The 25,500-nt window shown below is 39.2% G+C and overlaps 1 protein-coding gene across 1 annotated transcript in view; it reads right to left on the minus strand.

The window, feature by feature from the left end:
- The window catches only part of cpxm2 (carboxypeptidase X (M14 family), member 2), a 199,249-nt gene that overhangs the window by 96,923 nt on the left and 76,826 nt on the right, over positions 1-25,500 (minus strand). The window lies entirely within an intron of this gene.

The raw sequence follows: 25,500 nt of genomic DNA on the forward strand, positions 1-25,500 counted from the left end.
ATACCCTTTGAACAATTAGCCCTAAGAATTACATGTAATTCATTCTTGAAAACACTCAATATTTTACCTCTTTCTGGCGCAATGACTTCTGCAGTACTCTCTGCATGAGGAATGTTCTCCTCATCTCAGTCCTAAACGGTCTACCCCACGTCCTTAAACTATGGTGGCTTTTTCTGGTCTCTTTGGTAATCAGGAACATCATTTCTGCACTTACCCAGTCTAGGTCTGTTGGAATAGTGTTGGCTTATATGAGGCTCCTCCTTATTCTTTGAAATGACAGGCAATTCGACAGTGTGGGAGGGCCAATCAAAGTGCTCAAAGTGTAAGGCAGCTGGCGGACCCAGTGTAAATGTTGTATGCACTGAAGTCAATGTGGAAAGGAAAGATGGCACAAAATGGAGACAACATTCTTCAGATGGGAGTAGCAACCAATTCCTCATTCCAACCGATTCCACATTCCCACCAATTCAACATTCTCACCTTTATCCAGAGAATCTGGCCATGGATGCCAAACAATCAATTATGAATATTGGAACATATGAATTTGGTCACCAAGGCCAGATATACCATTCAAGAAGTAAACGTTGATCTGTTACATTGTGAATTCCAAATTCCCATCTACCATCAATACGTTTTGGTTCCCTTGCCGAATAAAATCTATCTACTTTCAAAATACTTAGAAATATTCAATGACCCCTCCAGACCATTGGGTCACACAACACGACCTCAGCTCTGGCATAAAAGGGTGAATTCTTATTCTGGGTGCACCTCCTCAGTCCTTTCCATGTCCAACTGAATAATACTATTCAGCATTTTACTGACTTCAAGCAAGTCACCCCTTACTCTCTGAGCTCTAGTGAAAATAAGCCCATTTTGCCCGATGTTCCTTCTTAAGATCATCCACTCATTCCAAGTATATCTTCAGCAAACCTGTTCTGAACCACCTGAAACTGCACACAATATTTGAGAAGTGGTTTCACCAATAAACTGTACAACTGAAGTATAATATCCTTACTTCTTCTGTTCAATTCTTCTTGTCATAAAGAATAGCATTCCATGAGCATTCATAAGTACTTGCTATAACATGCAGACTAACTTTTCAGAATAGCAAGATCCCTTTGTAACTCAGACAATTCTGCTGACATTGTCCACTGAAGTATACAGAGGAACCTTGATTATCTGAAAGACAGAGGTGGGAGTGTTTTGTTCGGTTAATCGAATTCCAGATAATCGAATGTTGGATAACATAGTTTAGCCAAGCATCAGGACCTTGCAATCTTGCCAGATAATCCGATATTTGGATAATCAAATGCCGGATAATTGAGGTTCCTCCATAGTCTGCTTTTTCGTTCATCCCTCTAAAGTGAACAACTTTGCATTTTCTACACATTATAGTGTACCTACTAGAGTTTTCCAACTCTGTCAATCCAGCTAAATTCATCTGCGATATCCTTGTGTCTTTTTCACAACATACTTTCTTACCTATGTTCATGTTATCTGCAAATCTGGCTGCCATGCCTTCACTCCCATAATTAAATCATTGGTGTAGAGCTAATATGAACACCAAGACCATCAGGTACAGGAGCAGAATTAGACCTTTTGACCCATTGACTCTACTCCAACATACAATTATAGCTGATATGTTTCTCATCTCCTGCCTTCTCCCTGTAACCATTGATCCCCTTACTGATCAAGAACCTATCCATCTGTGCCTTAAATACACTTAAACTGTGGCAAGACTCCATTCATCACATCCTGCCAATGAGGAAAATACCTATTTATGTAGGCTCTTAGTTTTCTGCCAACAACCAATCTTCTATACATGCTAAAATGTTACTCTGTACACCATGAGTTCCTACTTTTTGCAATAGCTTTTTTTTGTGCCTTAACAAATGTTTTCTGGAAATCCAAGTACTGCGCAGAACATATACAGGCTCCCTTTATACGCAGTACATGGTACTCCTTCAGGGAACTATAGTAAATTAGTTAGGCTTGGTTTCCTTTAGACGGAACAATGGTGAATCTTCCTGATTATCATGAGCTTTCCAATGTAATATAGCTTCCATAATGATTGATTCTAACATCTTTCCCTTAATAGACATCAAGCTCATTGATCTATAGTTTTCTGCCAATCTCTCTTCTGGAATAGAAGAGTTATATTGGGAATTGTAAGGGAACAGATACTTAAGAATAAATCCACAGTAGACAGCAGAAGCATTCAAAAGGTATTAGAGGAGTACAGGCCCAACATGTCTCCTTTAGCATGAAATATAGAAGCACCAAAAGCAGATTGCAATGAATATCTAGGAATATTCAGGACTGGATATAAAGGAAAAGAGAAATGTATAACAGGTTCAAAGGGAGCTAAATAATGGTGGCCCCAGAGGAGTACTGAAAGTACAGGGGATTCTCAAGAAAGCAATTAGGAGAGCAAAGAAGGGGCAAGCTGGCAGGCGAATGCTGATAAGCAAGATTAGGGGGAATCCCAAGACATTCTACATGTATATCAAGGGGAAGAGAATAATCAGGGAAAGAGAGGGGATGAAGGGGGCAATCTGTGAAAGAAGCAGAGGACATTGACAGAGTGTTAAGTATGTACATAACACCTGTGTTTACTCAGGAGAAGGAGGATTCAAATACAGAATTTGAGAAAATGGATCATGAGGTCCTTGAGGAAATTGATATAGGAAGTGAGGAAGTTTTGGTAAATTTACAAGTGAACAAATGCCCAAGTCTAGATGGATTGAAACCCAGGCTGCTGTGGGAGACAAAGGAGGAAATTACAGGGGCCTTGACCCAAATTTTCAAATCACCCCTGGCTACAGGGGAGATGCCAGAGGACTGGAGGACAGTAACATGTCTCCACTTTACAAGAAGGGTGGTAGAGATAGATCAAGGAACGGTAGACCAGTGAGTCTAACATTAATGGTAAAGACACTATTAGAGAAAATAGTAAAGGAGAAAATTAATCTCCATTTATAGAAACAAGATATGTATATGCTAACTACTACTGATTAGCAGTTCCAATAGTAACATCCCATAAACACGCCATTGGCTGAGGCAAATTCAGCAAAATAGATTATTTACATGCAATGTTCCTCCAGCCTAGGAGGAAAGAACATCAAGAGAAAACTCTAAGAGAGAGTGAGAGAAGTCAAGCACTTTGTTGTCGCAGGAAGAGAATGTATAACAGCTTCCAAATCTCAACAGTTTCTGAAAGTTAAACTAAAATTCTGGTTCTGTGGGAGCTTGACCACATTCCTTCACACTGCTTCTGTTGTTCCAACTTGAGAAAAAGCCCAAGGCCTCACAAGCTGTTTACTTTATTGGCTTGGAACAGATCATTGGCACTTCTGACTCAACCTTTCTTCACAAAAAAGCCAGAACAAAATACGCCTCTTAAAGCCATAGTATCATCACACCACCTAAACTGATCACCTAAACCAATGTCACCTCTAACTACTCCACCAATGCCATCCTTACTTAATAGTCCTTCCTCTACAACTTCACATAGCATTCTATTCTTCTTTAATGCATCTTATATGTCAACATTGAGGACTCACTCTTGGTCATCTTTGCAGCCTTAGCCTTATCCCCACAAAGGTGATTAGTTCCTCTCATATTTTTACTCCTCCCAAAACATGTACGGTGTTTTGTTTATCTATGTCTGTCTGTGTGTGTCTGTAGGCTCTTAAGAAGACAAACCCAGGTAAAGTGAAGCTTGAGTATTAGCACACTTTCCCAAGTGGATTCGGACACCATTTACATTGCTTCTGGAATGCAGGCCTTTGTCTCAATGGCAACTGTCCCACTACATCCCCAAGAGAAGAGGCTTGGTTACATGATTCACACGATACTAAACACGACTTCCTTTTAACCATATAATTTTAAAATAGTGGACAGTTAAGGAGTCAAGACTGCTTCATACACCATCTATTAACAATATCAAAACTCCTAACTCCAAGCTACTAAGCAAAATCTTTTGACCAGTAAAAAGTAGCCAATAACCTGAAATTGTTCTCTCTGCACATAATCAACTCCTTTCATTAAAACAGCAAGGCAAAATTTATATTTCACCAATATTCCTCAGAAAACCATTACTGGAAACTTGAAGAACTTGTTGACAACTCCTGAACTGCCAGTAAGACAATAAAATACCCCTACAAAGAATTCCAGCTGTGGACTTTTGGACTCTGTCCTAAATGCAAGAAAATTGATAAACTAGGATTGCTTAGGTGTTTCATACTTGAGTTGTTGCTAATTGAATAAACATTTTATCCTTTTCGTCTGATCTTAAAATGTATGTTTACAAGCCTTCCTGTGTTGCAAAATATCCACTACCACACTGCACATCTCAGAGTGTGTGAAAATAAGCCCTACTTCTGGTTTAATGTTATAGTAGTATTGTTGAAACCCGTACCAAACTAGAGTCCAAAAACAAAGGGAGTGGGGGAGTGTGACACCACTGTTTAGAAAGGGGAAAAATTAAAACACAATCTGCTGACGAAAATATGGTGACAAAGACTCGAATTATTTGTAACAATCTAAAAAATTAACATGAAATCCATTTAATTTTTTCAAGTGATATTATTTAACCAAGAACTTAAAATTTGTTAAATTTTATGCATTGCTAACACATAGTATAATTTCAAGGCAATGATGAGCCTTGTTCCTTACAATGATCCTATCCAACACAAAGAACATCTATTTTGAATTATAATTCCACCAGATATGACAAAACTCCTAATGTATCATTAGAATTAGTTGTCAATTAAATCTCTGGCAACCTTTAAAACACATTGCACTACTGTTTATGAAATAGTGTGTTTAACGTATTAGTTTGGTGAGTCTTTGCATTGCTCCAACCTGCTTCAAGAGACTATTCAATATATACTAAAAATTGCAAAAACATCTTTAGACAATGTCATTATACCCACTTTAAGTGAAATTTATCCCACTCAGAACTGGTGTTCAAACATGGGCCTTGTAATAACATCTGATTCGACTTTTTGACAGAATGCAATGACAAAGAAATAACATACCATCTCAGAATCATTCTCAGTACAGTGTTTCCAATAAGGATGGGTTAAATGTTATACATATGTTGCAATCAAGATCAGCCCACAATGTATCTGGTATTAATTTTCGGCTGCAAAGTGAAAGCTACTGCTATATTCCTGTAAGTCATCCAAACATTTCTGTATATGGTTTAATTGACACATAGTTAATCTGTTTATGGTGACAAGAGCTCCAAGCAGAGTCAAATCTCTGGGTAAAGATTACTGTCAGCTTATTAACTGATGAGATTGAGAAGGTTCAATTAATTGCTCTACTTTTCACTTAACATTATCCTTGTTCTGTTAACTTTAAAATATGGGCTTAACCTTCTGATAGAATGAATGTTTCTACTTTTCAGTGAAACAACATATCACATTTCGAACCGCAATGTAAAAGTATACTGTTAGTGGAGAGATATCTCAAGTTTTATGATACTCATATCATGATTTATCATATACCTTGCACATAACCTCCCAATCATATTTTTCTGTCAGTACCCATTTGATGTTTGCTAACGCCAGAAGCTCACTCTCATTCCTCAGGTAAGACTTGATACCCAAAACCTATTGCTCGACTGAGTCAGTCCCACACTCTTCCTGTAATATGGGTCCAGATCCATTTTTGACCCGACATGGGAGTTAAAGGTGAAAAAAAAACCTGTAGTTTGTTAAAGAGACAAAAAGCATTCTGTTTTAATGGAAAGAGTGTTTCTGCAAATTGTGGAAAGAAGTTTAAGAGAACTGGTGCCCCTTAGACAGAAAACAGATGGTAAGTACTACTAAATGGAATAGGGAGGGTAGTGAGTTATTAAAATGGATGGTCTGGTTGAATCACAGATACACATGAATGCTTTTACTTTTCTTTTTTGTGATTAAAATAGACAGATTGTTCAAAGTTTGTGAGAAGATTTGCAGCTCGGGTGCTCATTGCTGTGGTTCTGTTCGCCGAGCTGGAAGTTTTTGTTGCAAACGTTTCGTCCCCTGTCTAGGTGACATCCTCAGTGCTTGGGAGCCTCCTGTGAAGCGCTTCTGTGGTGTTTCCTCCGGCATTTATAGTGGCCTGTCCCTGCCACTTCCGGTTGTCAGTTTCAGCTGTCCGCTGTAGTGGCCGGTATATTGGGTCCAGGTCTATGTGTTTGTTGATCGAGTTTGTGGATGAGTGCCATGCTTCTAGGAATTCCCTGGCTGTTCTTTGTTTCGCTTGCCCTATAATGGTAGTGTTGTCCCAGTCAAATTCATGTTGCTTGTCGTCTGCGTGTGTGGCTACTAGCAACATGAATTTGACTGGGACAACACTACCATTATAGGGCAAGCCAAACAAAGAACAGCCAGGGAATTCCTAGAAGCATGGCACTCATCCACAAACTCCATCAACAAACACACAGACCTGGACCCAATATACCGGCCACTACAGCGGGCAGCTGAAACTGAAAACCGGAAGCGGCAGGGACAGGTCACTATAAATGCCGGAGGAAACACCACAGAAGCGCTTCCCAGGAGGCTCCCAAGCACTGAGGATGTCACCTAGACAGGGGACGAAACGTTTGCAACAAAAACTTCCAGCTCGGCGAACAGAACCACAGCATAGACAGATTGTAAAAGAAGAATCAGAGTGCACAACTTTTAAAGTAACACCTTTGAGGTTTATGGGTAAGATGATGCTATGCCCCAAAAGTACCCTTGCCATTGAGAATGGGCACCAAAAGAATGCGGCAAGGGTGTAAGCCTCAACATTTCCTGTCCATGCCTTTACTGTGATCCACCTACCGTAACTTCTTACAATTACTGACTTTTATACTGCCTGCCTAATAAGGTCCAATTGTTCGGTAAAATTGTGAAATTAATGTTTATTAATGAAATTGAATGATATATTGAGGGAAATATAGGATCCTTCTGTATGAATGAGTGAGATAAATGCACAGCACCTGGGACTGATAAGTGTGAAGTAACATATACATAATGCACATGTACCAGGCCAAGAACTATTTCCAACAAGAGAGATTCTAACCACTGCCTCTTGATATTCTGTGGCATGACCATCACTGAATCCCCCACTACCAGCATCCTCGGGGTTACCATTGACCAGAAACTGAACTGGACCAATTATATAAATACTATGTATTTAGTCAGATGCTAGGCATTCTGTAGTGAATAATTCACTTCCCATCTCCTGTTAAGGACAGGTAGTACAAAGTTAAAATTAATCCCTATAATTAGTAAATGGCCTTTATTCCTCAAAGCAAAATAACTTTTTTAAGTAACACTTAAGAAAATCATTCTGTGTTTATATCTTTCAATACATTTAAAACAAAATAACAGAACTACTTGAATCACATGAGATGCTTTTCAGGGTCTGATGGCTCAGAAAGTCACATTCCTTTCCTTGTAGATATTTTTAATTCACCTGTTCTGACATGTTATGGAACCTGGGACTTCTAACTCAGGATTAGGAACACAACCACTGCACCATAAGAGCCACTTCCATGCATTGTATATTGGCCCCTCCACTGTAAATTAGCTTTTATTTGAGGTTAATAAGTAATGCACCTGCAGTGTTAACTAGAGTTTTGCACCCTGTAATCTCACTTTATTTTTGGGAATGAAAATAGTATTTGGTTGGTACCAAGTTAAATGTTGAACAGTCTCCAATCCCCAGAAAAAAAAGCAATATTTTAAAATGGATGAAAAGATTCGCTACAGACCTGTGAAATCGATTGGAAACGTTGTATAAATCTAAGACATGCAGCAACATTCGTGCTGAAGGAAACTGTGTTGAAATAAGTAGCATGTAGGAATAAATTAAAATGGAATAATAAAACAAGAATGTTCTTTCTACCTCTCCAGCAATAACGAAAACATGCATTGAGATATTGCATTTAGCACAGTCCCATAGCCAAGTAGCTCCATGAATGTCAATGGTGGAGAGTTAAAATTTGTAGTATAAATGGTCAGATTGGATAAGTGCAGTTACCTCTGAAGGTTTTGGAACAAGAGGAAATTGCAATGGCTTATATAGCATATACTGCTTAAGAAAGGCTATTCAGCCCAATCAGGCCATGTTGGTGTTTATGGAACCTTCTTCCTATATTTCTTACTATCATAATCGTCTATTTCATTTTTCCTTAAATACTTGTCCAGTTTTCCTTTAAGTACACTTAAACTATTCACTTCAACTACTTCCTGTGATAGCGACTTCCACATTCTTTCCACTCTTTGAGTAAAGAATTCTCCATTGGATTTCTTGGTTAACTATCTTCGATTACTGGCTCTGGCTATACTCTTTCAAACAAGAAGAAACATTCTCTCATCATTTATTCTGTCCAAACCTTTCATAACTTTAAAGAATTATATTAGATAACTACTCAGCCATCTTATTTTAAGAGAAAAGGTAGGGAATGGGAAAGCCCTGGAAGGGTTTGAAGCAAAAGATGAGAACTTTTAAATTGAGGCATTGCTGGGTTAATAGCCAATGTAGGTCCATGGGTCAAGAGTGTGGTGCTGGAAAAGCACAGCAGGTCAGGCAGGATACGAGGAGCAGGAGAATCGACGTTTTGGACATAAGCCCTTTATCAGGAATGAGGCTTGTGAGCCAGGGGGTTAGAGAGATAAATGGGAATGGGGTGGGGGTGGGGCTAGGGGGAAGTTAGCTGAAAGTGCCATAGGTAGATGAAGGTGGAGATAATGGTGATAGATCAGAGAGGAGGGTGGAGCAGATAGGTAGGAAAGAAGATGGACAGGTAGGACAGGTCAAGAGGGTGATGTTGAGTTGGAAAGTTGGATAAGATGGGGGGAGGGGAAATGAGGAAACTGGTGAAGTCCACATTAATCCTTTGTGATTGGAGGATGCCAAGGCAGAAAATGAGGTGTTCCTTCTCCAGGCATTCGGTGGTTAGGGTTTGTCAATGGAGGAGGCCCAGCACCTGCATGTCCTTGGCGGAGTGGGACGGGGAGTTAAAGTGTTCAGCCATGGGGCGGTGGAGTTGCTTCATGCGTGTGTCCCAGAGATGTGCTCTGAAGCATTCTGCAAGTAGGCGTCCTGTCTCCCCTTTGTAGAGGATAACATATCAGGAGCAACAGATACAATAAATGACATATGGAAGTGCAGGTAAATCTATGAAGAATGTAGAAGGCTCCTTTGGGGCCTTAGATGAAGGTGAAGGGGAAGGTATGGGTGCAGGTTTTGCAATTCTAGCAGTGACAGGTGAAGGTGCTGGGTGTGGGTTGGTGGGGAGTGTGGACTTGACAAGAGAGTCACAGAGGGAATGGTCTTTATGGAATGCAGATAGGGGTGGGGAGGGAAATATATCTCTGGTGATGGGGTCTGTTTGTAGGTGGGCCCATGAGCAACAGAATGATGGATATGTAGGAGTTAGTGTGAATTTCAGGACTTATTTTGTTAAGGGTGCAATGTATGAAGCTGACCAAGAGAGGATTATAATAGTTAAATCTAAAGGTAACAAGTTATGAATGAGAATCTTAACAGCGGTTGAGCTGAGGTGTGACATGTCTGTGATGTCACAGTGTTAGAACTTAACTTACTTGGTGATAGAGAGGAAATGACATCAGAAACTCAGATCAGTGTCCAATAGGACACTGAGATTGCAAATGGTCTGGATCAGCTTCAGGCAGTAACTGGAGTCAATGATTAAATTGCAAAATGTCTTCCACAAACTGCTCCTGGACTTAGGTCCTGTACACCTGTCTCTGAACCTACTCAAAGGCTCATTGTTGCTTGAACCTGACCCCACACTTTGTACTATTTAAGTTAATAACATCACTGGGGCTTCAACTTTAATGTTGGACTATCCTCTGATTACAACAGGGACATAGCTATTTTAACCTTTGGTACATTTGTGTAACCTGAAATTCCACTACATCCATTTCAGTGTACATTCTGACTTCTGTTCTAAACCTGAATCCATTATTTCTTATCCCTGTTCCTTATCATCTCCTTCAATGTCTTGGGCCTTTCTCTACAATTTATTTCCTTTCTTAACACCCAGGGGTCTCACCTTTCATTTCTCCATTTACTGGGAATTTGTTCCCATTTCCTTCCTCCAATCTGATACTTTTGGCTGCTATCATGGTATGCTGTCATGGTCTCCTGCCTCCAAGCTAGGTTTCTAATCCCTCTAGGAAAAGGTCACAGCTTCCAACTGTGCCATTTATGTCATTCTTTAAAGGGTTCAATTGAAGCAGTTGTCAATGCCTCATTATAAGCAGCATTCCATCTTCTGTCTCTCTCACTCAATATGTCCAATTGGGAATAATGTAAATTATATGCTTAGTTAAAAATCACACAACACCAAGGTTATGCTCCTTCGTCAAGGAGCAGCACTCCGAAAGCTTGTACTTCCAAATAAACCTGTTGGGCTATAACCTGGTGTTGTGTGATCTTTAACTCTGTCCACCCCAGTCCAACACCAGCACCTTCACATCACAATTATATTCTTGCGCTGCTCACCCGAGATTACCAAGCCATTTTGGATCTTTCCAGCATGTTAGCAGCCATCACCTCATATTGCATTTCTGTCGATAAAGTTGGGTCAAACTCAAACAAAGTCCTTGCAAGCTGTTACATAATTGACATCCAGGCTCTGATTAAAAAGAAACCCTGGAATGCTGCCTACAATACCTTCCAGTTGCCTGGATCAGGCCCAATCCTACTGTCTTCTACCCAACACCCAATCGCAGCTATACTTTCCACCAGCTACCCAGCTCAAACTACCAAAATGATACCGTGGCTCAAATCAACAAATCTCTCCTTGCTTACCTTCTGTTACTTCTCAAGCATCCATCCTATCTCCAATTGTTCCCATCCATCTCACCTGCTTTAAAAATCTTTATTCTCCACTGCATTGCAAATTCCTGTCCCAATTTTTCTTTATAATCAAGAAATCCTCATCTCTTTTCTCTAACTGCATCGGGAATTGCTCTAATATACTTTGCCTTCATTCTCTCTGTTTTGATTTCACTGCTTTTTCTTACCTTGATGCTTCAGTAACATTGCCACATTTCTTGGTCCTGCTACTCCCAACAGCTTGATCAGAGATAAGGCCACCTCATCTTTTCCTCATTTTCACCATTTATATCATCCTGTCCCCTTCCAAACCGCACCCCCTCATCCCCAACTCCACAAACTCTCCAAGTCTCTTTATTTCAAATTTTTGGCATTTATTGCTCAAGGAATAGTGTATAAAACTCAGGCAATGTTATTGCGACTGCACAAGGCATTGGTGAGACCTTGAGTGTTGCATACAATTTTCATACGCTCGCTTGTGTATGGAGGGATGTAGCTACATTGGAGGCAGTTGAAAGGAGGCTTATTAGATTGATTCCAGAGATGAAGGGCTTGTATTATAAAGAGAGACTGAGCAGTTTATGCCTATAGTCTCTGGAGGGGAGAAGAATGAGAGCAGATTCGATTGAGGCATATAATATACTATAGGGGATAGACAAAATGGATGTAGAGAAGATGTATCCTCATGTAGAGCAATCTAGAATGAAAGATCATTGTTTCTTTTATTCATTCACCATATGTCGGCATTGTTGCCCACCCTATTTGTCTAGAGGGCAGTTAAGAGTCAGCCATGTTTCTGTGCGTCTGTTGTCACATATAGACCAGACCATGTAAGATGGCTATTTCCCCTGCAAAGGACATTAATGAACCAGATGGGTTTTTTTCCAAAAATTGACAACAGTTTCATTGTCATTATTAAATTTCATATTTTGTAATGAATTCAAGTTCCATGGCAGAATTTTAACCCCAGTGCCCAGTGCATTGTGGATTAATAGTCCAGAGATTATCTTTCTAAGTCATCAGGATAAAGAGTAGCAGATTTAAAACAGAGATGATGAGGAATTACTTCTCTCAAAGCATCAACAATCACTATCTCAGAGCGTGGTGGATGCTGGGATATTGAGTAAATTTAAGAAGGAGACCGATAGGTTTTTAATTAGTAATTGGATCAAGGGTTATGGAGAATGGGCCACAAAGTGATTGAGGTCGAGTTAAAATCAGCATAATCATTATTAAAGAGCAGAGCAGACTTGGGGTGAATTACTTACTCCTGTTCCTAGTTCTATTGTTCTTATGTCTTTAGCTGTCTGTGTTCACAATACTTCTTCAACTGTCAATCACTTCAGTCAATCCCTCATGTCTGCATTTCATTGCCTTATGCACAATAAATCCATATTTATACCTTTGGTTATTTTCCTGGTTGAGCCCCATTATGTGCTTCCTCAAAAACCAAGGGACACCAAATTGGCCATGCTAAATTGCCCATAGTGTTAAGTGCATTAGTCAGAGGAAAATGGGTCTGGGTGGGCTACTCTTCGGAGAGTCGGTGTGGACTTGTTGGGCCGAAGGGCCTGTTTCCATACTGTAGAGAATCTAATCTAATCTAATCAAATTAAGAATAACCAATGCACAATTGGTTTAGCTATTTACTTCATTGCTGGATCCAGTTCAAACCTATCATAGGTTATTTCCTCCCAAAATCATTGACTACTCCAGGATCATCCTGAGTTGCAAAGAGTTTCTTTATTTCATGACATAAAATTTCCAACAAATTGATACTCTCGCTTTCCAATATCAACCCCTTCAAAATACCACCCACAATCCTCTTGTACTTGTAAACTGTCAGTCCACCTCCAACCTCCCCATCACTTCCAAACTCCTTGAGCATGCCATTACCTCCCAAATCCATCACCTTTCCTCTAACAGTGAGAATCTCTCCAATCAAGCTTATGTATCTGCCACGGAATTGAAACTGCACTCATCAACGTCAGAAATTGCATCCCCTTGACTGTGACAATGAATATTAATACTTCCTATCTTCCTTATTTGTCTTGATCTTTATGGAGCCTTTGGCTCAGTTGACCAAATCACTGCTAACCCATATTTAATCTCCATTGTCCCACCAAATGGGACTGTCACTGGGAGGTTGTGCACAAACCTGTTGAATTATATCCAACTCTTTGTGACCTTCACAATTCCAATGGTCAAATCTAATGGTTGCTCAGCACCCATAAACATTAGCTCATCCAAAACCTTGTTGCTTATATCCTAGACCTCATGAAATCCCCACCTCATGCTTGCCGACATTATATTGGTTGCTGTTTACCCAGCTCCTCTTATTTAAAACTCTCATCTATTTATTTTTTTAATGACCTCACATCTCTGTACCTTTGAAATTTCCCACAACCATGCAATCCTCTGAACATTTCAGGTTACTACAACTCTAGTTTCTTCTGCATCGCTCTCTCCCTTCACTCAACTATTTTTGGCAGTGTTTTCAGTCATTTAAATTTTGAGCTCCAAAATTATCTCCCTTAAACCTTCTCTGCCTTTCCAACCTGCTATTTCTTTAAATCCCTTTTGAAGCATACAGCTTTTAGTTACTCTTTCTGATATCTTCTTGGCCCAGTGTCACATTTGTCTGTTATGTTTTCCTGGTGCACATTGTGTTGTTTCTTTTTACATTAAACGTCCTCTGTAAGTGCAACGTAAGACTATTTTATTGTAACAGCACCTTAAAATTTAACATCTTAAAGCATGTTCTGAAAAGTGAAAAAGAAACTTTAGATATTGCTGAAGTAGAGGTTCTAAACTGGTGTAAAAAGCATTTTAAATAAAGGTATGTGACCCGACTGAGTTGCTTCTTCCTTCTAATTCAGGTGAAGTGCTTTTCTGATGAAGTGAAATGTGTTTAAAGAATAATATTAATAATCTGGCAGCATCTTAAGTGACTGCAGGAGAGACAGCATTGAAAAATAATTCTTAGCAATCACAAGCCAAATTCTATTATGGAAAACTTAAATTTATGAATTCTTTAATATATTGAAGGGGCAATTTTTCTTCAGTGTAATTACTGCAGTTAAACCTTTTAAGGACACATGAAGTACTAGGATCTAGATTATTCAGGCAACTGAGGTCAGGAAGTGACCTTTGCTGCAACATATGAGAATCAAATTTACTCATTCCCCCCGGGTACAGACTGCATTATTTAGCCTCAGAGGTTACACCTGGCTGAGGGGGTTTCACACAATTATTTTCATTTATTACACGGCCTTCTGTGCATGCTTTGCTTTGTGTTTGTTTTTCCTTCATCTATCCACTACAAGTACTTACATTTAAACAGGTTTTCCTTATATTATCAGCAACAGTAGAAAATGAGGGGTAAAGTATTACCCTCATCATATTCTGGAGGAAAAGTGCAGAGGTTGCAGAAGGTGAAGTGAGATCTCCATTAGAAACTTCTGACTCAAGATATTCAAACTCTCAAGCTTTATATGGATACCGATGGTCAAGTAACTGCCAAAGTGACAGCTGTATGGAAATCACCCACTGTACTAAGGAACAATTTATCACTCCTGAATCTTCCAGTTCCATACATTTACCTCGGGCAGTGCTCTTCTGCCTTCAACCAGCTGCAGACATATTTCAGCTTGTTTTTCAGATTAAATTACCAATGGGTTTTCTTGACATCTTTGAACACCAATTCTCATTACTGAGTGATTACTCTTCCTTCACAGAATTTTTAAAAGTAGACAGAATATCTAGTGGCTTCAATGAAATGTGTGCAATCATCCTCCAAACTGCACTCGAGGCAATGAAAATCTACTCGTTTCTCATCCATGACTTCTCACTTTTCACTGCAACCTCCAAACACCCAAACTTACAAGCTCTTCCAGTCTTACATTTGTACCTGTTCAAACACAAGACTAATTTCACAGTATGACAATTTCACTTAATTGTTCCAGTTTCTCCCAACAGTAGGACTCCTTACTTCAGTTTTTATTTCCATTTGATGTATTCAGACTTTTAGCACCCAAGCTTAGTCCCGGAATTTATCTGGCACCTGTTATATGCATTTATCTTTGAAATATATATTTGTTAATAATGTGCAAAAATAACTTGTAACACAGGAAAATGAACTGCTTATTGACCTCTGATCAATGGCGCAGCTTTATAATGATTACATTGATAGCATTTACATTTAGTTACTAGCAAAAACAATTCTGGAACTGAAAGCTCGTCTCAGATGACTAATAGACCATTATTGATTGTCATTAAGACCCATCTGGTTCACACATATCTTTTTGGGAAAGAAATCTTTTGTCCTTAGCTGTTCTGTGATTTCAGACCCTACATTAGGATTAACTCTTAACTGCTCTCTGAAGTGTCCAAGCAAGGCAGTCAATTCAAGGGTAATGACGTGTGGGCAACAAATACAGGCCGTCCCAGCAACACTCAAATCCCAGTAAAGAATCCCAGGGCCTTTGTCAGTCTTTTCAATGATCTCATTCATTTTGTAGTCCGTTTTCTACGAAAGCTGAAACCTAATCCTTGTCCATGACTTGTAAAGACAGATGCAGTGCCATGAAATGAGGCTTTTCACAAAGCAAGTTACAGAAATATATAATAGTCACAGAAAGTCACAGAGTTTTTACTGGCAGATAAATCACCCTTCAATCCACCTTTTCTGTGCCAGTCAGCAGACACCTATCTATTCTAATCCCATTTCCAGCACTTGGACCATAGTGTTATACTCTGGCAATTCAAGCTTTCATCAAAATAGAATTCCCACCCCCTTTTAGGGCAGACACCTTCAGCAGTGCTACAGGGAAGGCAGTGGTGTGGGATATGCTTATCTACGTGTTATAATCTAGTTCATGAGATGGGAGCACCAAATTATATTGCTGCACACCTCCACTGTAATCAAATCCCCTTTAACCCTCCTGCTCCTGAACTTAAAGCTGTGCCCGATGGTTACTGACCCCAGTACTAATGGGGAAAGTTTCTCTCTGTTTACTGTATCTATGTCTCTCAGAACTCTAACCAGCTCAATCAGATCCCACTTTCATCTTCTCTGCTCTAAAGAAAACAGCCGCAGCCTATCTGGTATCTCTTCAAAGCTGACTTGATCGAGCCCAGGCAATATCTTGATCAACTTTGAAGTTCTGGAGAAGAGTCATACCGGACTAAAAATGTTCATTTTGTTTCTGTCTCTACCAATGTTGCTAGACCTGCTGAGTTTCTGCAGCATTCTGTGTTTCAGATTTCCAGCATTTGAGGTATTTTGCTTCTATCCATCATATCTTTCGTGTATGAAATTCAATGCCTTGACAAAATAAAGGCAGGTATCTCATCGACCTTCTTAACCACCTTATCTATCTATCATGCTGCCTTCAAGGACCTATGGAGATGCACACCAAGGTCTCGCTGGTCCTCTAAACTTGTCACAGTCATAACATTGCATCATTTATATTGTCATGAGAAACAAATGCATACTGAGGTTCATTCTTAACTGAGTTCATTCCATTCAAAATGGACCTGTGAGCAATAATGCAGCAAATAGGGATAGGTAGGCATTTGCTGCATTATAGGGATAGGTCTTGAGCTATGGGCTCTCTCTAATTAAAAATATATATAACATTCCCACTTTCTAAATCCTTTTCCAGTACTTTAGAAAGACAGGCTCTCATCTACGAGATAGTACAAGAAAAATATTAAGTGAAGTACAGAGTATGGAAACTTGGTTATTACAATGGCAGAATTTTGACAGAAGTTACAACTTTTACATCATTTAAGTGTAAGTTTCTTTAAGATTGTTTTTCATTCAACACCTCCATCATGTGACATAATTTATTATTTTATTACAACCAGGTGAGAAGGGAGGAATCAACTCACCACTTTTAAGCTTCCTTGATTGGTCACAATGAAGTTTAAACTCTTCGTAGCACAAGGCTACACTTCTTTCCAGTGAAAAATTGGTTAACAAAGTTTACTTTAAAGAATGAGGAGTGAATCACAAGTTTTTTGAGTTAAAGAAAGAGTGAATGTATTATCTGCTAATGCTGAGAAAAAAAATTACACACACACACACACACCACACCCCTCATTTTCAAAAGGATTAAAGGATGTTTTGCCTCTACTCTCCTAACCAGGGATTCTGAGAATAACCCAACAAAACTTTGGGGGTTAAATTTGTCCCCATTGCAACATCTCTAGCTATGTTATTTGGACAAATTTCTGACTCTCCTATTATGAATTAAAAATGGATTGCTTGTCTGGGACATGAGAGCTTAGTGAGAATACATCATAGTGGCTATTAATCTGGATAATGTGTTTCCCATTTATAATAGTTGGACTAGATCAGTGAGCTGTTCATTGCTCTGAAAATCATCAAAATAAAGTCCTGTGACACAGGAAATTGCTGCACATATCACTCTGAATTCTAAACTAAGACTCCTTTCAAGATAGCAAGTGAGCATGTAATGGAAGATAACTAAATGACTGGCGATGACAGGCAGTTATGAGCAACCAAGTTGCCAGTGATATTATCAATTGCTTTCACCTCCTAACATAAGATGAGCACAATCCTTCACCTGCTCTGTAAAGATCAGCCAAGTAATTAATAAGACTAAGAAGCAGCTTCTAGAATTTATTGGTGTCAGTGAGGTGAGACCAATAGTCCAGCAATATGTTATTGACTGCGGTAAGGAATTCATCTCTTGTGGAATGAGATATGTCTCATGACAGGAATCAATCTGCTGATGAATATCATGCTTAGAAGCCACAGCTTTTAATAAAGTACTTAGGTGGGCAGTGCAAAACAACCTCTTTTAGAAGAACCAACTTTTCAAATTTAGCAGATTGAAGCAATAAATTTTAACATCATTGAACAAGCAAAAATATATTTCCCTTCCTCTGAGCTTCCCTCGGCCTTTACATCTTTTCTAAAGTGCAGTGCCCAGGATCAAACATAAAACACAAGTGGAAGCCTCATCAGTGTTTTATAAATGTTTAGTAATATTTCCTTACTATTGTGCTTAATTCCTGTATTAATAAAAGTCTGAATTCTCTCCCTGTCTCTCTCTCTCTCTCTCTCTCATATATATATATATATTTTAACAAACTTCTCTTTAAAGACTTCTCTGATGTTTATATACTGATTGAATTCACAAGGGAGCTGACAAAATAGACTGCTGTCTAATTTCCTAGCCCTCACACATCTTTTTTTTGTCGACTAGAAATCAGGCTGGTTTTCTATACATTATTATCAGGCTCGGGCAATCCGTGTGACAATTCCTAATGCTGTTTTGTTACAGCCCTGTCTCTGACTGGCATTCACATCTATTAAAGTATTCTGACTGTAGCAGCATTTCTTAAAATTGACTCCAAAATGATTAGATGACATTTAGACCCTGAAATAGGACACAGTGATTTGTAACACTACTGTGAGGCTTTACTGATCTTAAAGATCAGGAAACTCTCCATGAAATATTAAAACCTCTTTCAGAAATATGCCTGTTTTTCAACAGAATTGAAGTATGTTCAGTGCAATTACATTAATTTGGTTTTAATCAAAATTTCTGCATAAGTCTTCCTTTCTCTAACTAATTCAACAGTCGATCATTTATAATTGTGAACCCATCATTCCTGATGAAGGGCTCCGGCCCAAGACGTCGATGTTCCTGCTCCTCGGATGCTGCCTGACCTGCTGTGCTGTTCCAGCAACACAATCTCAACTATAATTGTGAACAGCCATTTGTATTTTCACTCAGTGCATGTATTGCATATGCCTTTGTTCCAGGGATCCTAAAGCGGTTCAAGTCAGTAGCTGTAACGTGGCTGGTAAAAGGCCATTGAATACCAGTGGGTGAGATTACACATAGCCTTGCGGGATGACCTCAAGCAGCTCTGGACATAGAAGGACTGGCATTTGGATTTTACCACCTTGAAAATGCAGCATCAGCAATCGATCTTAGCTTGTTGAAAGGTATCTGGAAGGGTACTAGCAGAATGGCAGTGATGTGAGCATGAATGCTGTCAGTCTGAGATAGGAATGCAATATCATTCATCATGGAATCACTGCAGACCTATCGCTGCAATATCTCAGCATTCCTTGTAATTGCAGGAGCACAGGTTGTTGGATTGTTGCAAGTGTCTATATGTCTTTTTTCAGCCCTGATATCAGCAAACAATATATCACAGTCTGAGCCTGCATGCAACTTGAGATTTGCTGACCGCACCCAAGCTTCCACTGCAGTACTCAGGGTCTGCGTGACTTCTGCTTGTTCTTCAAAATAAGGCATTAGCCATCAAACACTGCACCATGGTCAATTTTACAAATGTTCTCATCAACCTAGCCATCTCTTCATATTGGAAAGATTGATTCAAAGTTCTGCAAAAGCCATGTGTAAGTTGATTCTGGACCTGTTCTTGCTCATTGGTGGTGCCTGCTGGCTTTCTGACAGACCTGCCGATGCATCAAGCTTTAGAATGTACATTTCCATCAGTGTGCTTCCATACGGCTAGCCAAGTTCTCATTTGAGTTCCTTCAGTATCAATAGATAAAATCTTCAAACTCTGCCCACCTCCCCTTGCCCTTCTTGCCCCCCACCCCTGTACCCAACCACTCTGAGTGCACCTACACTAAACGGATTGCGGCAATTCAAGAAGGCCACTCACCATCACCTTCTCAAGGGTAACCTGGAATGGACAATAAATCAATTTCAACGATTGTGTATTTATTTATTCAGCTTGAGGTCTAGTATTCGATTTTGGAACAATTCTTTGTTCTAAGAATTATTTTCATGGAGATGTCCAATCTTGAGTTTTATTTGGTCATCTCTAGTCTAAGACTTTTGGGTATAGCTACTTCTCCTATCATTTTCTTCTTAGCATGATTATTCATTCATATTCCTTTAAAATTGTGTTACATGTGCAGTATCCTATTGGTGTTTGCTTGCTTTTATGGTTTCAGTCTTACAGTATATCAATACTGTTTTAATCTACTGTGCAGCTAATTTAATTCTGCATGTTAGCAATCCTGAATCCAGTTCTTATGTAGGGTCACTGGACCCAAAATGTTGACTTTGCTTTCTGTCCAGAAATTCTGCCAGACCTGCTGAGTTTTTCCAGCAATTTCTGTTTTTGTTTCAGATCCATGGCTCTGTTTTTCTTTTGTTTACAGTCTTCATGTTCTTATGTTATAAAGTTTTAAACTTCAAACAATACCCCCTGCATTATTTCTTTCTAATAAAGCTTCTGATTCGATATTACATGTATGGAATGAGCTGCCAGAGGAAGTGGTGGAGGCTGGTATAATTGAAAAATTTCAAAGGCATCTGGATGGGTATATGAATAGGAAGGGTTTGGAGGGATATGGGCCGCGTGCTGGCAGGTGGGACTAGATTGGGTTGGAATATTTGGTCAGCATGGACGGGTTGGACCGAAGGGTCTGTTTCCATGCTGTACATCTCTATGACTTTATGACTCTATTTACAGAATGCTTCATAACTTTTGCTATTTTTGAAGTCTGATGTTCAATAAATTAGCAATACCTTATCCCGCTTCTGCTTGCTTGGGTTTCCCCATCTTTTGAGATAAAAATGATGGCTTATTGTCTTCTCCAAATAAAGTCAAGGTTTTCCTATATTCTGTAACTTAGATAGAGGCTTCTTGATTCCTCATGGGAAAAGCTGACAGTTTCCCTTCTTTCTAAACTTAAACACAATGCATCACTCTTTGTTTGATTTGAACTTCTGAGGCTGCAGCTTTAATAAGTCTTCTGGCCAAATCCACTAGTGAAATTTTCAACCTCTTGATTATATCACAGTTTAAGATTCTTCTGTCAGACTCCATCTCCTAAATCTTTTCGATTGTAAATTTGTCACTTTAAATCTGCCCCATAATATTCCTGATGCTGCAATCTTGATAGTAATTGTTTCACAGCCCTTTACTTCTTTGTTGTAGCCAGGCTCTCTCAATATACCAGCAATCCTCCTGTAAACAGTAAATATTTCATTTTAATATTTATCATTCCCAACATGGACCTTTAGTTTTTATCTCTGCTGCCCATCAAACTTTATTCATGGAGCTGTCAAACAACCATTTCCCATATGACCCTCGATTCGGGAACCCTTACAGATGTTTCTTCCCTCAGGACTCTGTTACTGTCAAGTGTGATTAGTTTTTTTTTAACTCCCTTACTAGCCCACACTGCTTCTCCTACACCTCTTGCCAGCGCTGAGGTGAAGACCTTCACCTGAAATGTTGCTTTTCCCTTACATGAGACCTACAGACTGCTTCACAGCTTGTGCTGCTGACTCACTGTCTGTGCATTCATGAAGTGGTTTTGACTTTAAACTAGAAAACTCATGTGTCTTCTTGAAAATCCTGTCGCTTGGTTTTTTTTCACCATTATTAACTTGAGATTTTTAAACAATAATCCCACTGCTGATTTCCATGTTTACATGCTGTGCAACAAATCATTACTGGCTAATGATTGAGTTGGACTGCTGCCACTAACCCTTTTAAACAGTGGATCTAAGGGTCTGTTTGATTTACAGTGGTAGAGGTTGAACTACAAGTCTTTACAAGGCAAGGCATTTGCTTTAACAACAATATGTAGTTTAATGCATAAGAATAGGTACATTACATTGGCTACTTAGACATTATTTTTCAGATTATCAGGTGCCAGCAATAACATGCCTGACTCTGACAAGATCTTAAACTAAACTCCTGATTCTCTCCCCAAAACTGTAGGACATCATTCGATTGAGTGGAACTTACTGCAGTCTCCATCATTACTGTTTTAGAACCATTATCTGATCCAATATTTACAACACCACACATTCCTAATAGCACCACTGTCCTGGTCATTGTTTATCAGTGTGAAAATCTCACATCTTCTTCATAGTCAGGCAACCTGAGATATCTTTTAGTCTTTGACAACTACTGTATGCAAGCTACTTGTCAGACAGAATGCAGAACAAATCACATGACCTCTTTTATTCTTCTAGTTTGCCCAAAATTCAGGAGACCAAAAATATAACAATCTTACAATCTTCATACTTGTAAAACTCATCCTGAGATTATGCCCCTATGTTCTAGATTCCACAGTGAGGAAAAACACAGTCTCCGTAGCAAATCCATTAACATCTTGGTGGTCACCACTGCCAAGAAACTGAACTGGACCAGCTTTATAAATACTGTGGTTACAAGAGCAAGTGAGAGACTTTCAATTCTGTGGCAAGTAACTGACTTTCTAACTCCCAAGAGCTTGTCCACCAAAACACAGATTCAGAATGTAATAGAATAATCTCCACTTACACGGCTGAGTGTAAATTTGACAACTCTCAAAATGGTCTACAGCACCTAAGGCAAGTCATTCTGTTTTAACTCACCAGCTTAATCATTCTCCCGCTCCTTGGATGCTGCCTGGCCTCTGTGCTTTTCCAGCACCCTCTAATCTAGCTTAATCATTCACCCCTTCCACTTATGAAGCACAGTGCCCATACTCAGTAGCAATCGAAAACTGCTTTCACTCTTCATATTCCCAGAAATTACTTTCAAGTTGTTTTCCACTCCAGTTACAAAGTTAACACATTTCCATCATATGTGGCACAATTGTACAGTTAGTTTTGCACCTATATCCAAATGTACAGAATAGCTAAATACACCAAGGCTTTTCCCTCTCAAAGCAATTCCAGAACATAATGAAGTTCATGGGCGGCACGGTGGCACAGTGGTGTGGGCGGCACGGTGGCACAGTGGTTAGCACTGCTGCCTCACAGCGCCTGAGACCCGGGTTCAATTCCCGCCTCAGGCGACTGACTGTGTGGAGTTTGCACGTTCTCCCCGTGTCTGCGTGGGTTTCCTCCGGGTGCTCCGGTTTCCTCCCACAGTCCAAAAGATGTGCAGGGTCAGGTGAATTGGCCATGCTAAATTGCCCGTAGTGTTAGGTAAGGGGTAAATGTAGGGGTATGGGTGGGTTTCGCTTCGGCGGGTCGGTGTGGACTTGTTGGGCCGAAGGGCCTGTTTCCACATTGTAATGTAATCTAATAAATGTCTAATAATGATTCCACCAGATCTGAAATGAATCTTCCTTGCCCAGTGATGCTGTTTCGTTAATGTTTTGAACAGGCACTGTGACTTCCCAATCAGAATCACTTACGATCTAACTTTCAACTATGCTGAACCACAATTGGGTCAACCTAAGTAATCTGGCCAAGGTACAGTTGATCCATAATGATACCCCAGTTAACATTCTCATTCCTTCTTTATGCCCATATGGATAGCGAAATTAAAAGGATTACTTGTTAAAATTGGCTGTAGACAATATCCATTTGAAAACTGCATTAACAATTCAATGAATTAGTTATTCTGCAAGAAGAACTAAACATATTGAATAAGCTGCAAAGAACATAATGATCCCAGAGATAGCTGACAAATTGATTGCCTTTTTAAAATGCATTTTGCGCACATAAATCATTGCCATTTTCTATCATTGTGTTTTATTTTTAATTAGCATCTACAGCACTGGTTGTATAGCTCAGAAAGATTAAATGAAACAAGGCACATGTCCTCCCACACATCTGATTTACATTCTGGAAACTTTTTTCCAGCACAGCAAAGAGTAAAAAAAAAGTGCCTAATTCTTCTGCAAAGTCTTGCAATTTTAATCAGTGCTCTTTTAGTTGCAAACCTACTCACTGGAGAGCTCACTTCAATGGCACATTGACCATCCACCTCTGTTTAAGGCAGCAATTAGGGTGTGCATATCATATGTAATATAATTTTCTCCAAATAATTGTTATGAAATGAGCAAAACAGTATCTAACTCCCGCTTACTTCATTCCATAGCATTCCACACAGAACACATCAGAATCTGACAGAATAGGAATTGCTCTCGTAGCTCAGCTGTGATTGCAATGAGGGCTGAATGATCCTTTAATAGTCCCAGTGGTCTGTTTATAATTTCCACCTCTCTGGTGGTTCCTCAATATACACAACAGAGCACACTGTTGGCCCATGATCAGGAACCATGAAAGAAACACGTCATGCAATTTTAATTGGTGCACATGGAGAGACCTGTGTATGTATCAGACTTCACTGATTTACTAAATGTTGCTTAACTGTTTTGAAAGAGTTAGCAGAATTCAGCTATTACAAGATGTGCTAATCCAGCACAAATGAACTCTCAATTTCAGCAAGGTGCTCTTAAATATAAAAAAAATTCTGTTGAAAACATCTTACTGTAATACCATGAAAATGCTAACAGTTATCTTTTCACCATTCATGAACTTCATTTGGTCAAATTTAGGAGACTGGCCTCTGCTTTTAAGCTCTTCTGCCTTCACATGGGAAGAGGAACAATGCTCAAAATAAAAGGAAATCTTATCATAGGAGCCTGTCTTTGTTGAGGAGTTTGGTCTGGCTGGAGCTGTCACTGGACCTGAGTATCTCCCACCTGGTGCATATTCCTCACTAGTCTTTCTAATGTGGACATCTGAATTGCCAACACAGGAACCAGCAGTCCTTCTTTGATTCATAGAAATCCAGCTGCTAGTCTGATTAGTTATTCATGCAACCATATTTTTAGTTTAGTTTAATCCTGTATCAGCTGAGATCACACAAATCCTGTCATTTCAACCTCATCTCTTGCCTGAGGTGTGGTGTCGCTCAGGTTAAATTTACCAACAGTCCCCTCTCTCTAATGAGAGGGCAGCTATCGGGTCTCTGGGACTATGACAACTTCACCTTACCAATTTTTAGTATGGAAATTCATTGCTTTATGCAGAAATGTGCAACTGATGAATGAAGTGTCTCTGCAGACACATCAATACTCTGCAAAGAACTGCAAAAATAGTCCAAAGGAGCTCAAAACGTAATTCTTGTTTTGTGTTCAAATCAACATTTTGCAGGAATTTTAAAGAACGCTAGTTTTACATTAAGCACTGATGTATACTGAAGACAGTTAATAGTTTATGGCTTCTTTAAAATATACTGCTGCTAGTTATATCAGACAATTTGTTCATTCAGAGACTTATTCAAAACTACAAAGCATTCATCGTGGCAGTATCCAAATCACTCCAAAATGATGGGCTCAAAAGAAAATAAGCATCTTTGAAAAACATTTAAATATACCTATCCAACACAAGAACGGTGGGATTCTGCAAAATAAAATCCAACTGAATGGTGCAGTAAGATGCAGTAAACAGATGCCTAATAATATTGGAAAACTAGATATCATTCTGTGGAGGATATCATTCTGTGGAGGAAATCATTGATAAGAGAGTTGCACAGAAAAAAATACTTCAATGAGCCAAGAAGAAATAAGTAACACAAATGATACTTAAATATCATTTTATATTTTAGGAAGTACTATAACAGGCTAAATGAGAATTGTTTTCTAAAAAAATTACAATTTCACAATGTAAATCTCATCAAAGACTGTCTTCATTTCAAACTTTTTTTTAACAACAGTAGGTGTTTATTTCAATTACATTTCAGTGTCCCAAGGCTGTGTGTCTGCAATTATTGATTGGCCAGCATTTCTTTGTTTCATATGAAACCCACCTCACCACCTCACCATTCCCTATGAGAGTAATCACACCCCACTGTATCCCTCAGTAGTGATCACCATCC

The sequence above is a fragment of the Chiloscyllium plagiosum genome, unplaced genomic scaffold, assembly GCF_037043375.1.
Source record: "Chiloscyllium plagiosum isolate Xiang-an unplaced genomic scaffold, Cpla_swu_hap1 HiC_scaffold_22, whole genome shotgun sequence".
NCBI classification, from domain to species: Eukaryota; Metazoa; Chordata; class Chondrichthyes; order Orectolobiformes; family Hemiscylliidae; genus Chiloscyllium; species Chiloscyllium plagiosum.